The sequence below is a fragment of the Pristiophorus japonicus genome, unplaced genomic scaffold, assembly GCF_044704955.1.
Source record: "Pristiophorus japonicus isolate sPriJap1 unplaced genomic scaffold, sPriJap1.hap1 HAP1_SCAFFOLD_385, whole genome shotgun sequence".
Lineage (NCBI taxonomy): Eukaryota > Metazoa > Chordata > Chondrichthyes > Pristiophoridae > Pristiophorus > Pristiophorus japonicus.
In genome coordinates, this window is record NW_027253707.1 from 336,100 (window position 1) to 348,974 (window position 12,875).

Consider the following 12,875-nt stretch of genomic DNA (forward strand, 5'->3'; position numbering starts at 1 on the left):
CTCTGATATACCCCACACCCCTCACTGTAACATTGATATACCCCACACCCCTCACAGTAGCACTGATATACAACACACCCCTCTGTAACACTCTGATAAACCCCACACCTCTCACTGTAACACTGATATACACCGCACCCTTCACTGTAACTCTGATATACCCCACCCCTCACTAACACACTGACACACCCTTCACTGTAACACTCTGATATACCCACACCCCTCACTGTAACACTCTGATATACCCCACACCCCTCACTGTAACATTGATATATCCCACACCCCTCACTGTAACTCTGATATACCCCACCCCTCAATAACACACTGACACACCCTTTAACTAACAGTGTGCTACAATTACCGATGTCCTAACTCCTCCATGTCCGTACACATCTCTGGTTCCAGCTCCTTCTCATGTAGGATTCCCATCGGGAGCATTTCCAGAAACTTGGAGCAGTACGAGATCTCTGCCTTCGTGAATTCAATTTTCTCTTTAATCTGAAACAGATCATATTGGTAAAATGCACACACGGTCACAGACACACACACAGTGACACATGCAGTGATACACACACACACGCAAGCAGACACACACACACAGAGACACACACGCGCACACACACACACACAGTGACACATGCAGTGATATACACAAACACACGCAAGCAGATACACACACACAGAGACACACACGCGCACACACATGCGCACACACACGCGCACACACACACACACAGTGACACATGCAATGATGCAGCCTTAAGCAGACACACACACACACACACAGACACACAGTGACCACAGTGACACAGGCTCATATAGAAAGAAAGAAGTAATCACTTTTTACCACCTCAGGATGTCTCAACGTGCTTTATAGCTGGTGAAATACTTTTGAGGTATGGTCACTGTAATGTAGGAAATGCGGCAGCCAATTTATGCACAGCAAGCTCCCACAGACAGCAATGAGATAAATGACCAGATAATGTATTTTTTAAGCAATTTTGGTTGAGGGATAATTATTGGTCACAACACCGGGGAGAACTCCCCTGCTCTTCTTCGAAATAGTGCTATGGGTTCTGGTATGTCAGCTGAAAGGGCAGATAGGGTCTTGGCTTAACGTCTCACCCAAAAGACGGCACCTCCGACAGTGCAGCACTCCCTCAGCACTGCACTTTAGTGTCAGCCTGGATTATGGGCTCAAATCTCTGGAGTGGGGCTTTAACCCGTGACTCAAACTCATAGAAACATAGAAACATAGAAACATAGAAAATAGGTGGAGTAGGCCATTCGGCCCTTCTAGCCTGCACTGCCATTCAATGAGTTCATGGCTGAACATGCAACTTCAGTACCCCATTCCTGCTTTCTCACCATACCCCTTGATCCCCCTAGTAGTAAGGACTTCAGCTAACTCCTTTTTGAATATATTTAGTGAATTGGCCTCAACAACTTTCTGTGGTAGATAATTCCACAGGTTCACCACTCTCTGGGTGAAGAAATTCCTCCTCATCTCGGTCCTAAATGGCTTCCCCCTTATCCTTAGACTGTGTCCCCTGGTTCTGGACTTCCCCAACATTGGGAACATTCTTCCTGCATCTAACCTGTCTAACCCCGTCAGAATTTTAAACGTTTCTATGAGGTCCCCTCTCATTCTTCTGAACTCCAGTGAATACAAGCCCAGTTGATCCAGTCTTTCTTGATAGGTCAGTCCCGCCATCCCGGGAATCAGTCTGGTGAACCTTCGCTGCACTCCCTCAATAGCAAGAATGTCCTTCCTCAGGTTAGGAGACCAAAACTGTACACAATACTCCAGGTGTGGCCTCACCAAGGCCCTGTACAACTGTAGCAACATCTCCCTGCCCTTGTACTCAAATCCCCTCGCTATGAAGGCCAACATGCCATTTGTTTTCTTAACCGCCTGCTGTACCTGCATGCCAACCTTCAATGACTGATGTACCATGACACCCAGGTCTCGTTGCACCTCCCCTTTTCCTAATCTGTCACCATTCAGATAATAGTCTGTCTCTCTGTTTTTACCACCAAAGTGGATAACCTCACATTTATCCACATTATACTTCATCTGCCATGCATTTGCCCACTCACCTAACCTATCCAAGTCGCTCTGCAGCCTCATAGCATCCTCCTCGCAGCTCACACTGCCACCTAACTTATTGTCATCCGCAAATTTGGAGATACTACATTTAATCCCCTCGTCTAAATCATTAATGTACAGTGTAAACAGCTGGGGCCCCAGCACAGAACCTTGCGGTACCCCACTAGTCACTGCCTGCCATTCTGAAAAGTCCCCATTTACTCCTACTCTTTGCTTCCTGTCTGACAACCAGTTCTCAATCCATGTCAGCACACTACCCCCAATCCCATGTGCTTTAACTTTGCACATTAATCTCTTGTGTGGGACCTTGTTGAAAGGCTTCTGAAAGTCCAAATATACCACATCAACTGGTTCTCCCTTGTCCACTCTACTGGAAACATCCTCAAAAAATTCCAGAAGATTTGTCAAGCATGATTTCCCTTTCACAAATCCATGCTGACTTGGACCTATCATATTACCTCTTTCCAAATGCACTGCTATGACATCCTTAATAATTGATTCCATCATTTTACCCACTACCGATGTCAGGCTGACCGGTCTATAATTCCCTGTTTTCTCTCCCTCCTTTTTTAAAAAGTGGGGTTACATTGGCTACCCTCCACTCCATAGGAACTGATCCAGAGTCAATGGAATGTTGGAAAATGACTGTCAATGCATCCGCTATTTCCAAGGCCACCTCCTTAAGTACTCTGGGATGCAGTCCATCAGGCCCTGGGGATTTATCGGCCTTCAATCCCATCAATTTCCCCAACACAATTTCCCGACTAATAAGGATTTCCCTCAGTTCCTCCTCCTTACTAGACCCTCCGACCCCTTTTATATCCGGAAGGTTGTTTGTGTCCTCCTCAGTGAGAGAGTTAGTCACCGAGCTTACATTATAATAAGCACTTGCTGTCCTAATCAGAACGCAAGGGGAGCTCTCTCTACCCTGCTCCAACCACATGCTCCAAACCCAACTTCAGATGGGAACATCCGTCCCCTATGGGATATCGTCTGATTCCCTTGACCCCTGCCCTATCTGAGAGACTAACAGTTTAGTGGCAAATTGATGGCCAATTTGGGGTGGTTTTAGTCGGGTTAGACTGTACTGTTTCACCCTTCAGATAAACGTTGGTGACATGTCTTGTTACTAATTTTGTGAAGAATCAATAGGCTTTCACTTGGCTCAGTGGGGAGCACTCTCGCCTGGGAGCCGGAAGGTGCTGGGGGTCAAGTGTCACTCCAGGGCAGACTGACTGTCCAATTCAGGCCGGAGGGAGTGCTGACATTGCGAGAGGTGCTGTGGTCCAGATAGGGCGGGACCTCCTGGTCAGCCTAGGGTTGGCAACTCTGGTCGAATGTCTTCATGGTAGATTCATCGCATGGCTTCCCGCCTTCATCAGTCCTGCCCCCACCATCCCGCTATTGGTCACCCACCATGTCCATCAGTCCCGCCCCCACCATCCCGCCATTGGTCATCCACTATGTCCATCAGTCCTGCCCCCACTATCCTGCCATTGATCACGCACCATGTCCATCAGTCCCGCCCCCACCATCCCGCCATTGGTCATCCACCATGTCTATCAGTCCCACCCCCACCATCCCGCCATTGGTCATCCACCATGTCGATCAGTCCCACCCCCACCATCCCGCCATTGGTCACCCACCATGACCATCAGTCCTGCCCCTACCATCCCACCATTGATCATCCACCATATCCATCAGTCCCGCCCCCACCATCCCGCCATTGATCATCCACCATGTCCATCAGTCCCGCCCCCACCATCCCGCCATTGATCATCCACCATGTCCATCAGTCCCGCCCCCACCATCCCGCCATTGGTCATCCACCATGTCTATCAATCCCGCCCCCAAGATCCTACCATTGGTCATCCACCATGTCCATCAGTCCCGCCCCCACCATCCTGCCATTGGTCACCCACCATGTCCATCCCCTTCCCGCACCAAATCGAAATTATTACCCGATTGGCCAGCATAACTAAGACTGCCTATTTACACCTCCGTAACATCGCCCATCTCCGCCCTCTGCCTCAGCTCATCTGTTGCTGAAGCCCTCATCCATGCCTTTTTTACCTCTAAACTTGACTATTCCAACGCACTCCTGGCTGGCCTCCCACATCCTACCCTACCTAAACTTAAGGTCATCCAAAACACAGAACCATAGAAACATAGAAAATAGGTGCAGGAGTAGGCCATTCGGCCCTTCGAGCCTGCACCATCATTCAATAAGATCATGGCTGATCATTCCCTCAGTACCCCTTTCCTGCTTTCTCTCCATACCCCTTGATCCCTTTAGCTGTAAGGGCCATATCTAACTCCCTCTTGAATATATCCATGAACTGGCATCAACAACTCTCTGCGGTAGGGAATTCCACAGGTTAACAACTCTCTGAGTGAAGAATGTTCTCCTCATCTCAGTCCTAAATGGCCTACCCCTCATCCTAAGACTGTATCCCCTGGTTCTGGACTTCCCCATCATCGGGAACATTCTTCCCGCATCTAACCTGTCCAGTCCCATCAGAATCTTGTAAGTTTCTATGAAATCCCCTCTCATCCTTCTAAACTCCAGTGAATAGAGGCCCAGTCGATCCAGTTGCTCCTCATATGTCAGTCCCGCCATCCCGGGAATCAGTCTGGTGAACCTTCGCTGCACTCCCTCAATAGCAAGAACGTCCTTCCTCAGATTAGGAGACCAAAACTGAACACAATATTCCAGGTGAGGCCTCGCCAACGCCCTGTACAACTGCAGTAACACCTCCCTGCTCCTATACTCAAATCCACTAGCTATGAAAGCCAACATACCATTTGCCTTCCTCACCGCCTGCTGTACCTGTATGCCAACTTTCAATGATTGATGAACCATGACACCCAGGTCTCGTTGCACCTTCCCCTTTTCTAATCTGCCGACATTCAGATAATATTCTGCCTTCGTGTTTTTGCCCCCAAAGTGGATAACCTCACATTTATCCACATTATACTGCATCTGCCATGCATTTGCCCACTCACCTAACCTGTCCAAGTCACCCTGCAGCCTCTTAGCGTCCTCCTCACAGCTCACACCACCAGCTTAGTGTCAACTGCAAACTTGGAGATATTACACTCAGCTGCCTGTGTCCTAACTCGCACCAAGTCCCAATCACCCATCACCCCTGTGCTCGCTGATCTACATTGGCTCCTGGTTAAGCAACGTCTCGATTTGAAAATTCTCATCCTTATTTTCAAATCCCTCCATGGCCCTCACCCCTCCCTATGTCTGTAATCTCCTCCAGCCCCACAACCCCCCCGAGATCTCTGCGCTCCTCTAATTCTGCCCCTCCTGAGCATCCCTGATTATAATCACTCAACCATCGGTGGCCGTGCCTTCTGTTGCCTGGGCCCCAAGCTCTGGAACTCCCTCCCTAAACTTCTCCGCCTCTCGTCCTCTCTTTCCTCCTTCAAGACGCTTCTTAAAACATACCTCCCCTGCGCTAATTTCTACTTATGCGGCTCAGTGTCAGATTTTTAGCGCATAATACTCCTGTGAGGTGCCTTGGGACGTTTCAACACGTTACAGGCGCTATATAAATACACGTTGTTGTATGTTGATTGGAGGATTCTTGACTGTCAATCATCAGCCCCTTTAATAAGCAATAAATAAAACTGTTGGAAGAAAACGAAAAACCCCTCTGAATTTTCTCCCAGGTTTTACTCACAGCAGTCCGGCAATTCATCTTCAACTCCTGGACATTCCAGTGCAATCCTGCAGGGCTGGCCTGTTTCAGTGGGAAATCTCCGAGTCAGCATTCGCTTTCCCCCTGCCCCCCCCCCCCACCCCACAACTAACAACAACCAAGTGTTATTAGTTATTCATCGTAATCTCCACCAAAATAAATCAACAACAAATTGTATTTATATAGCGCCTGTAACATAATGAAGCATCCGAAGGCGCTTCACAGGAGCGTTATTAGACAAAATGTGACACCGAACCGCATTAGGAGATATCAGGACAGGTGACCAAAAGCTTGGTCAAAGTGGTAGGTTTTAAGCAGAGAAAGGAGGCGAGAGAGAAAGGCGGAGAGGTTTGGACAGGGAATTCCAGAGCTTAGAGCCTCGGCAGCTGAAGGCACGGCCCGCAATGGAGTGATTAAAATCAGGGACGCGCAAGAGGCCAGAATTGGAGGAGCGCAGATATCTCGGGGGGGGGTGTTGTGAAGCTCGATATTACAGAGATAGGGAGGGGCGAGGCCATGAAGGGATGAGAAAACAAGGATGAGAATGTTGAAATCGAGGCGTTGCTTAACTGGGAGCCAATGCAGGTCAGTGAGCACAGGGGGTGATGGGTGAGCGGGACTCGGTGCAGGTTAGGACACGGGGCAGTGAGCACAGGGGGTGATGGGTGAGCAGGACTTGGAGCGAGTTAGGACACGGGGCAGTGAGCACAGGGGGTGATGGGTGAGTGGGACTGGGTGTGAGTTAGGACACGGGGCAGTGAGCACAGGGGGTGATGGGTGAGCGGGACTTGGAGCGAGTTAGGACATGGGGCAGTGAGCACAGAGGGTGAAGGGTGAATGGGACTTGGTGCGGGTTAGGACACGGGGCAGTGAGCACAGGGGGTGATGGGTGAGCGGGACATGGTGCGAGTTAGGACACGGGGCAGTGAGCACAGGGGGTGACGGGTGAGCGGGACATGGTGCGAGTTAGGACACGGGGCATGGGGTGATGGGTGAGCGGGACATGGTGCGGGTTAGGACACGGGGCAGTGAGCACAGGGGGTGATGGGTGAGCGGGACATGGTGCGAGTTAGGACACGGGGCAGTGAGCACAGTGGGTGATGGGTGAGCGGGACTTGGAGCGAGTTAGGACACGGGGCAGTGAGCACAGGGGGTGAAGGGTGAACGGGACTTGGTACGGGTTAGGACACGGGGCAGTGAGCACAGGGGGTGAAGGGTGAACGGGACTTGGTACGGGTTAGGACACGGGGCTGCCGAGTTTTGGATGAAAGGTCATTGCATGTGGAAAAGGTATTCCCTTGCCTGTGAGGCTCTTTGAGATCTTTCTGAGCGATGCTACATAAACGTGTTTTTTCCCTTCCTTTCACTAATATACCCGCGATCACTGAGATCTTGGATCACTCCTCGAGCCCACCTCTTTGAACCTGCGCCTTTGTGTGGGGGCCACGACCTTCTGCAGTATGGCCTTGCGAATGGCCTCCAGGGAAAACCTTTGCAGTGTCTTCTTTTTGCAAAATCCCCAGATACGCACGATCTTGGAGTGTTGGAACGCGAGTATTCCTGAAAAGAAGCGATAGTCAGTTACTAACTGGAGGTACCCGATACATCAGTCCATCCTACACACAGGAGCTGGATAAATAGTGACTGGGGCTGAGAATGGAACATAAGAAAGCATGGACTCGACCCCATCAATCAATGTCCTCCCACACATCCTATACAAGCTACCCCACCGTCAACCTAAAAATATAAGATAAAGGAGCCCTTCGAACCTGCTCTGCCATTCAATAAGGTCACCAACGATGTCTCCGCAAGATCCTACAAATCCCCTGGGAGGACAGACACACCAACAGTAGCGTCCTCGACCAGGCCAACATCCCCAACATTGAAGCACTGACCACACTCGATCAGCTCCACTGGGCAGGCTACATAGTTCGCATGCCAGACACGAGACTCCCAAAGCAAGCGCTCTACTCGGAACTCCTTCACGGCAAAATAGCCAAAGGTGGGCAGAGGAAACATTACAAGGACACCCTCAAAGCCTCCCTGATAAAGTGCAACATTCCCACTGACACCTGGGAGTCCCTGGCCAAAGACCGCCCTAAGTGGAGGAAGTGCATCCGGGAGGGCGCTGAGCACCTCGAGTCTCGTCGCCGAGAGCATGCAGAAACCAAGCGCAGGCAGTGGAAGGAGCATGCGGCAAACCAGTCCCACCCTCCCCTTCCCTCAACCACTGTCTGTCCCACCTGTGACAGGGACTGTGGTTCTCGTATTGGACTGTTCACTCATGTAATGACTCATTTTTAGAATGGAAGCAAGTCTTCCTCGATTCCGAGGGACTGCCTATGATGATGGCTGATCTTCTACCTCAACTCCGCCTGTCCGCACTATCCCCATATCCCTTGATGCCCTTAACCTTGAAAAATCTATTGATCTTTGTCTTGAATATACTCAACGACTGAGCATTGGGGTAGAAAATTCCAATGCGTGAGTGAAGAAATGTCTCCTCATCTCAGTCCTAAACGGCTGACCCCTTATTCTGAGACTGTGATCCTGTGTTCTAGAAGCCCCACTCAGGGGAAACATCCTCCCAGCATCTATCCTGTTGAGCCCCTTAAGAATTTTACATGTTTCAATGAGATCACCTCTCATTCTTCAAAATTCTAAGGAATATCAGCCTAATCTCCTTAATCACTCCTCATGGGACATATCCCATATGTATCCCAGGCTGTTAAGAGAAGCAAGAGAGGAAATAGCAGAGGCTCTGACCATCATTTTCCTGTCCTCTCTAGCTACAGGTGTGGTGCCAGAGGACTGGAGGACTGCTAATGTTGTACCATTGTTTAAAAGGGAGAAAGGGATAGACCGAGTAATTACAGGCCAGTCAGCCTAAACTCGGTAGTGGGAAAATTATTTGAAAAAACTCTGAGGGACAGGATAAATCTTAATTTAGAAAGGCACGAATTAATCAAGGACAGTCAGCACGGATGTGTTAAGGGAAGGTCGTGTCTGACTAACTTGATTGAATTTTTTGAGGAGGTAACAAGGAAGGTCGATGAGGGGAGTGCATTTGATGTAGTGTATATGGATTTTAGCAAAGCTTTTGAAAAGGTCCCACATGGCAGACTGGTCACGAAAGTAAAAGCCCATGGGATCCAGGGCAAAGTGGCAAGTTGGATCCAAAATTGGCTCAGAGGCAGGAAGCAAAGGGTAATGGTTGATGGGTGTTTTTGTGACTGGAAGGATGTTTCCAGTGGGGTTCCGCAGGGCTCAGTACTGGGTCCCTTGCTTTTTGTGGTATACATCACTGATTTAGACTTGAATGTTGGGGGTATGATTAAGAAGTTTGCAGATGCTACAAAAATTGGCTGTGTGGTTGATAATGAAGAAGAAAGCTGTAGACTGCAGGAAGATATCAATGTACTGGTCAGGTGGGCAGGACAGTGGCAAATGGGATTCAATCCGGAGAAGTGTGAGGTAATGCATTTGGGGAGATCTAACAAGGCAAGGGAATACACAGTAAATGGTAGGACACTGAGAAGTGTAGAGGAACAAAGGGACCTTGGAGTGCTTGTCCCACAGATCCCTGAAGGTAGCAGGCCAGGTAGATAAGGTGGTTAAGAAGGCATACGGAATGCTTGCCTTTATTAGCCAAGGCATAGATTATAAGAACAGTGAGGTTATGCTTGAACTGTATAAAACACTGGTTAGGCCACAGCTGAAGTACTGTGTGCAGTTCTGGTCACCACATTATAGGAAAGATGTGATTGTACTCGAGAGGGTACAGAGGAGATTTACGAGGATGTTGCCGGGAGTGGAGAATTTTAGCAATGAGGAAAGATTGATAGGCTGGGAGACCTTGTATGAGGTGTATAAAATTATGAAGGGCCTAGATAGAGTGGATAGGAAGGACCTGTTTCCCTTAGCAGAGGGTCAATAATCAGGGGGCATAGATTTAAAGTAGTTGGTAGGAGGTTTAGAAGGGATTTGAGGGGAAATTCTTTCACACAGAGGGTTGTGGGGGTCTGAAACTCACTGCCTGAACTCACCACATTTAAAAAGTACTTGGATGTGCACTTAAAGTGCCGTAACCTACAAATCTATGGACCAAGAACTGGACAGTGGAAATTCTCCCAAACCTCAGGTTATCTACTCTTTTTGCCAACATTATAAAGCTCTTCCTTTAATCCGATGCTATCTTTAACTTCCCTTGTTGGCCACGGTTGTGAAGTTTTTATTCCTTAAGGAAATGTCTATAGTTGTGAATGAGGAATGATTTCTTTAAATGTTTGCCATTGCTTATCAATCATCATATTTTTAACTCTAGTTCCCCAACCGACCTTGGCCAACTCACCTCTTGTACCTACGTAGTTCACTCTGTTCAAATTTAAGACTCTAGTTTCGGACTGAACAAATCACTCTTAAACGCAACATAAAATTCTATCAGATTATGATCACTGCTCCCCAGGGACCCCTTTTACTCATCATCCATCATCACAGGCAGTCCCTCGAGGCGAGGATGACTTGCTTCCATGCCAAAAAAGGATGAGTTCACAGGTGTTCCAATGAAGGACCTGAGATTCCAGATCTCGAACTACATGTTGAAGGGTGGAAGATGCCTGTGGGTCCTTTACTACATTGTTATTAATTAACCCTTTCTCATTGCACAATACTGGATCTAAAATAGCCTACTCCCCAGTTGGTTCCTCGACATACTGATTTAGAAAACCATCTTGAAAGCATTCCATGAACTCATCCTCTGCAATATTTCTGCCCAGTCTATATGGAGATTAACATTTCCCATGATTACTGTATTACGCTTGTTACATGCACCTCTAATTTCCTGATGTGTACTGTGTCCTACATTACCACTACTGTTTGGGGGGTCTATAAACAACTCCCACCGATGTTTTCTGCTCCTTGCTGTTTCTTAACTCCACCCCAAACTGATTCTACATCTTGATTTTCCGAGCTAACGTCCTTTCTCTCTGCTGTCTTCACCCCATCCTTTATTATCAGGACTACCCCTCCTCCTTTTCCATTTTGCCTAAACGTGAAGTACAGGTACAGCATCAAGAATCCAGACTCCGGGACGATCGGTGGCCGTAATCCGTAAAATGTTCCGGCATCCGCCAACCCTACCGACTCGGGGCCTCGGCGCCTCCCTTACCTCGGTGCCTCCTCGCCGGCCCTCCCGACAACCTCCTCCTCGTCGGGCCCCCCCCCCACCCCCCCGAGCACCTGCTTGGCGGGGTCCCCCTCCCTTTCTGACGTTCCGAAATCCGGGAATACCCGAACCTGGGCTCGGCGTGTTTCCGGATTCGTGACATCAGAAAGCAAGTCCAAAATCCGGAAAAGCCCGGAATCCAGAAGGGCCTCGGTCCCAAGGGTTACGGATGTTAGGCGCTGCACCTGTATCCTGGAATATTTAGTTCCCAACCTTGGTCACTTTGCAACCATGTCTCTGTGATGGCTATCAGATCAAACCTATTCATTTCTATCTGCGTTGTTAATTCATCTATTTTATTGCGATGTTTCACACGTTCAGACATGGTGCCTTTAACTTGAACTTTTCATATACTTTTCCCTGATTTAGTCACTGATGCCCGATTACCATTGTTAGTCTCTCTGTCCCTTCCTGACCCACTCTGCTTATCTTGACCCAAATCGCTACTCTGCTCCGCTGCCTTGGTATTTCTCTTGTGAATTTATCCTTTCCTGAATCCTCGTCACTTAACTCACTTCATCGGATTTATTCGATTCAATTCCCGACATCGAGCTTGGCACTGGACATGACAACAGCCGGCCCTGCAAAGTCCCCCTCACCAACCTCAGGGGACTTGTGGCGGAACTGGGAGAGCTGCCCCACCGACTAGTCAAAGCAACAGCCGATTTTCAGCAAGGCCTCCACCCGCCCAAGTGCCACCGATGGCCGGCGAGGGACCGGACGGCACACAGGGCGGGATATTCTTGGCCGAGGTCCCTCGAAGGTGGGCAGGTGGCAAATGGACGACGTACGCCGCCAATCTGGGCGGCGGCGGGCGGGAGGTCACGTTCTCGGCGGCAGAGGCGCTTGCCGCCCAAGTGCCGCCGAGGATGGGGTTTGGCACTGGGCGGGTCCTCAGGAGGAACGGCGGCGGGGCAGCGGGCTGATGAATTTCGGCCCCACAGAACCAGACCTTTCAGCCAATGTCCCAGACTCCTCCATCAGCGCCCCTGGCTATGTCCTGCCCCACCGGCAGCACAGGCCCACCAGGGGTGGCGGCTCAGTGGTGTACAGTCGGGTGGGAGTGGCCTCTCACGGGCATTTAGGGACGGGCAATAAATGCTGGCCTTGCCAGCGATGCCCACATCCCGTGAACAGATTTTTAATAAAATTCCCACTCTCTCCAAACTCCCAATGCTTACACTCTGTTTAAGTGTGCTCTGTACGTCGTTAGATACGATTTACTTTGATCCACCTTTAAGCCGCACCCAAGTCACAAGTTGTGACTCAGCTTGATGCTCAGAGTTGTAGGGGAGGACGAAAACCCCCTCATTTTACCCAGAAGGAAAAGGGCTGTGGGATCAGTCTGTGCTGTGAATTGAAACCGATGGAAGGAAAACTTTGGGACACAAATGAATGGAGACCCCCCCCCCCCAGTGTTTGGACTCATAGGAAAGGGAATTTAATTTGGAACTATCTACCAGAAAGTTTGAAATACTAAAGTGCACATGGAAGAAACTACGAACTTTAATCGAATTTGGGATTTTAAAAGGTGTATGTTGGGTCTGCAAGAAAAGGGGTGGAGTCAATATCAAAAGGGCCAGTTTGGACATTGGAACTAATCAAATTGTCTGGGAACTGTATACCCTCAAAACTTGCCCCTTGAAAACATTAGCATTTAAACAATGCCACATACATATTCCAACACCTTTTTCATCAGGCATAGAAATATCTGGCTCAGGCCAGACTAGCACAATGGCTACAGGAGGCCAATGCAATCAACGCCCACTCAAACCTTGAGTAGGTTAAGATCAGTGGAAAAAAAAAACTAAAAACCTAAAACTGCTGCATT

At 49.1% G+C, this 12,875-nt stretch overlaps 1 pseudogene; it reads right to left on the bottom strand.

Moving 5' to 3' along the window:
• The window catches only part of LOC139250522 (NFX1-type zinc finger-containing protein 1-like), a 533,603-nt pseudogene that overhangs the window by 277,244 nt on the left and 243,484 nt on the right, over positions 1–12,875 (bottom strand).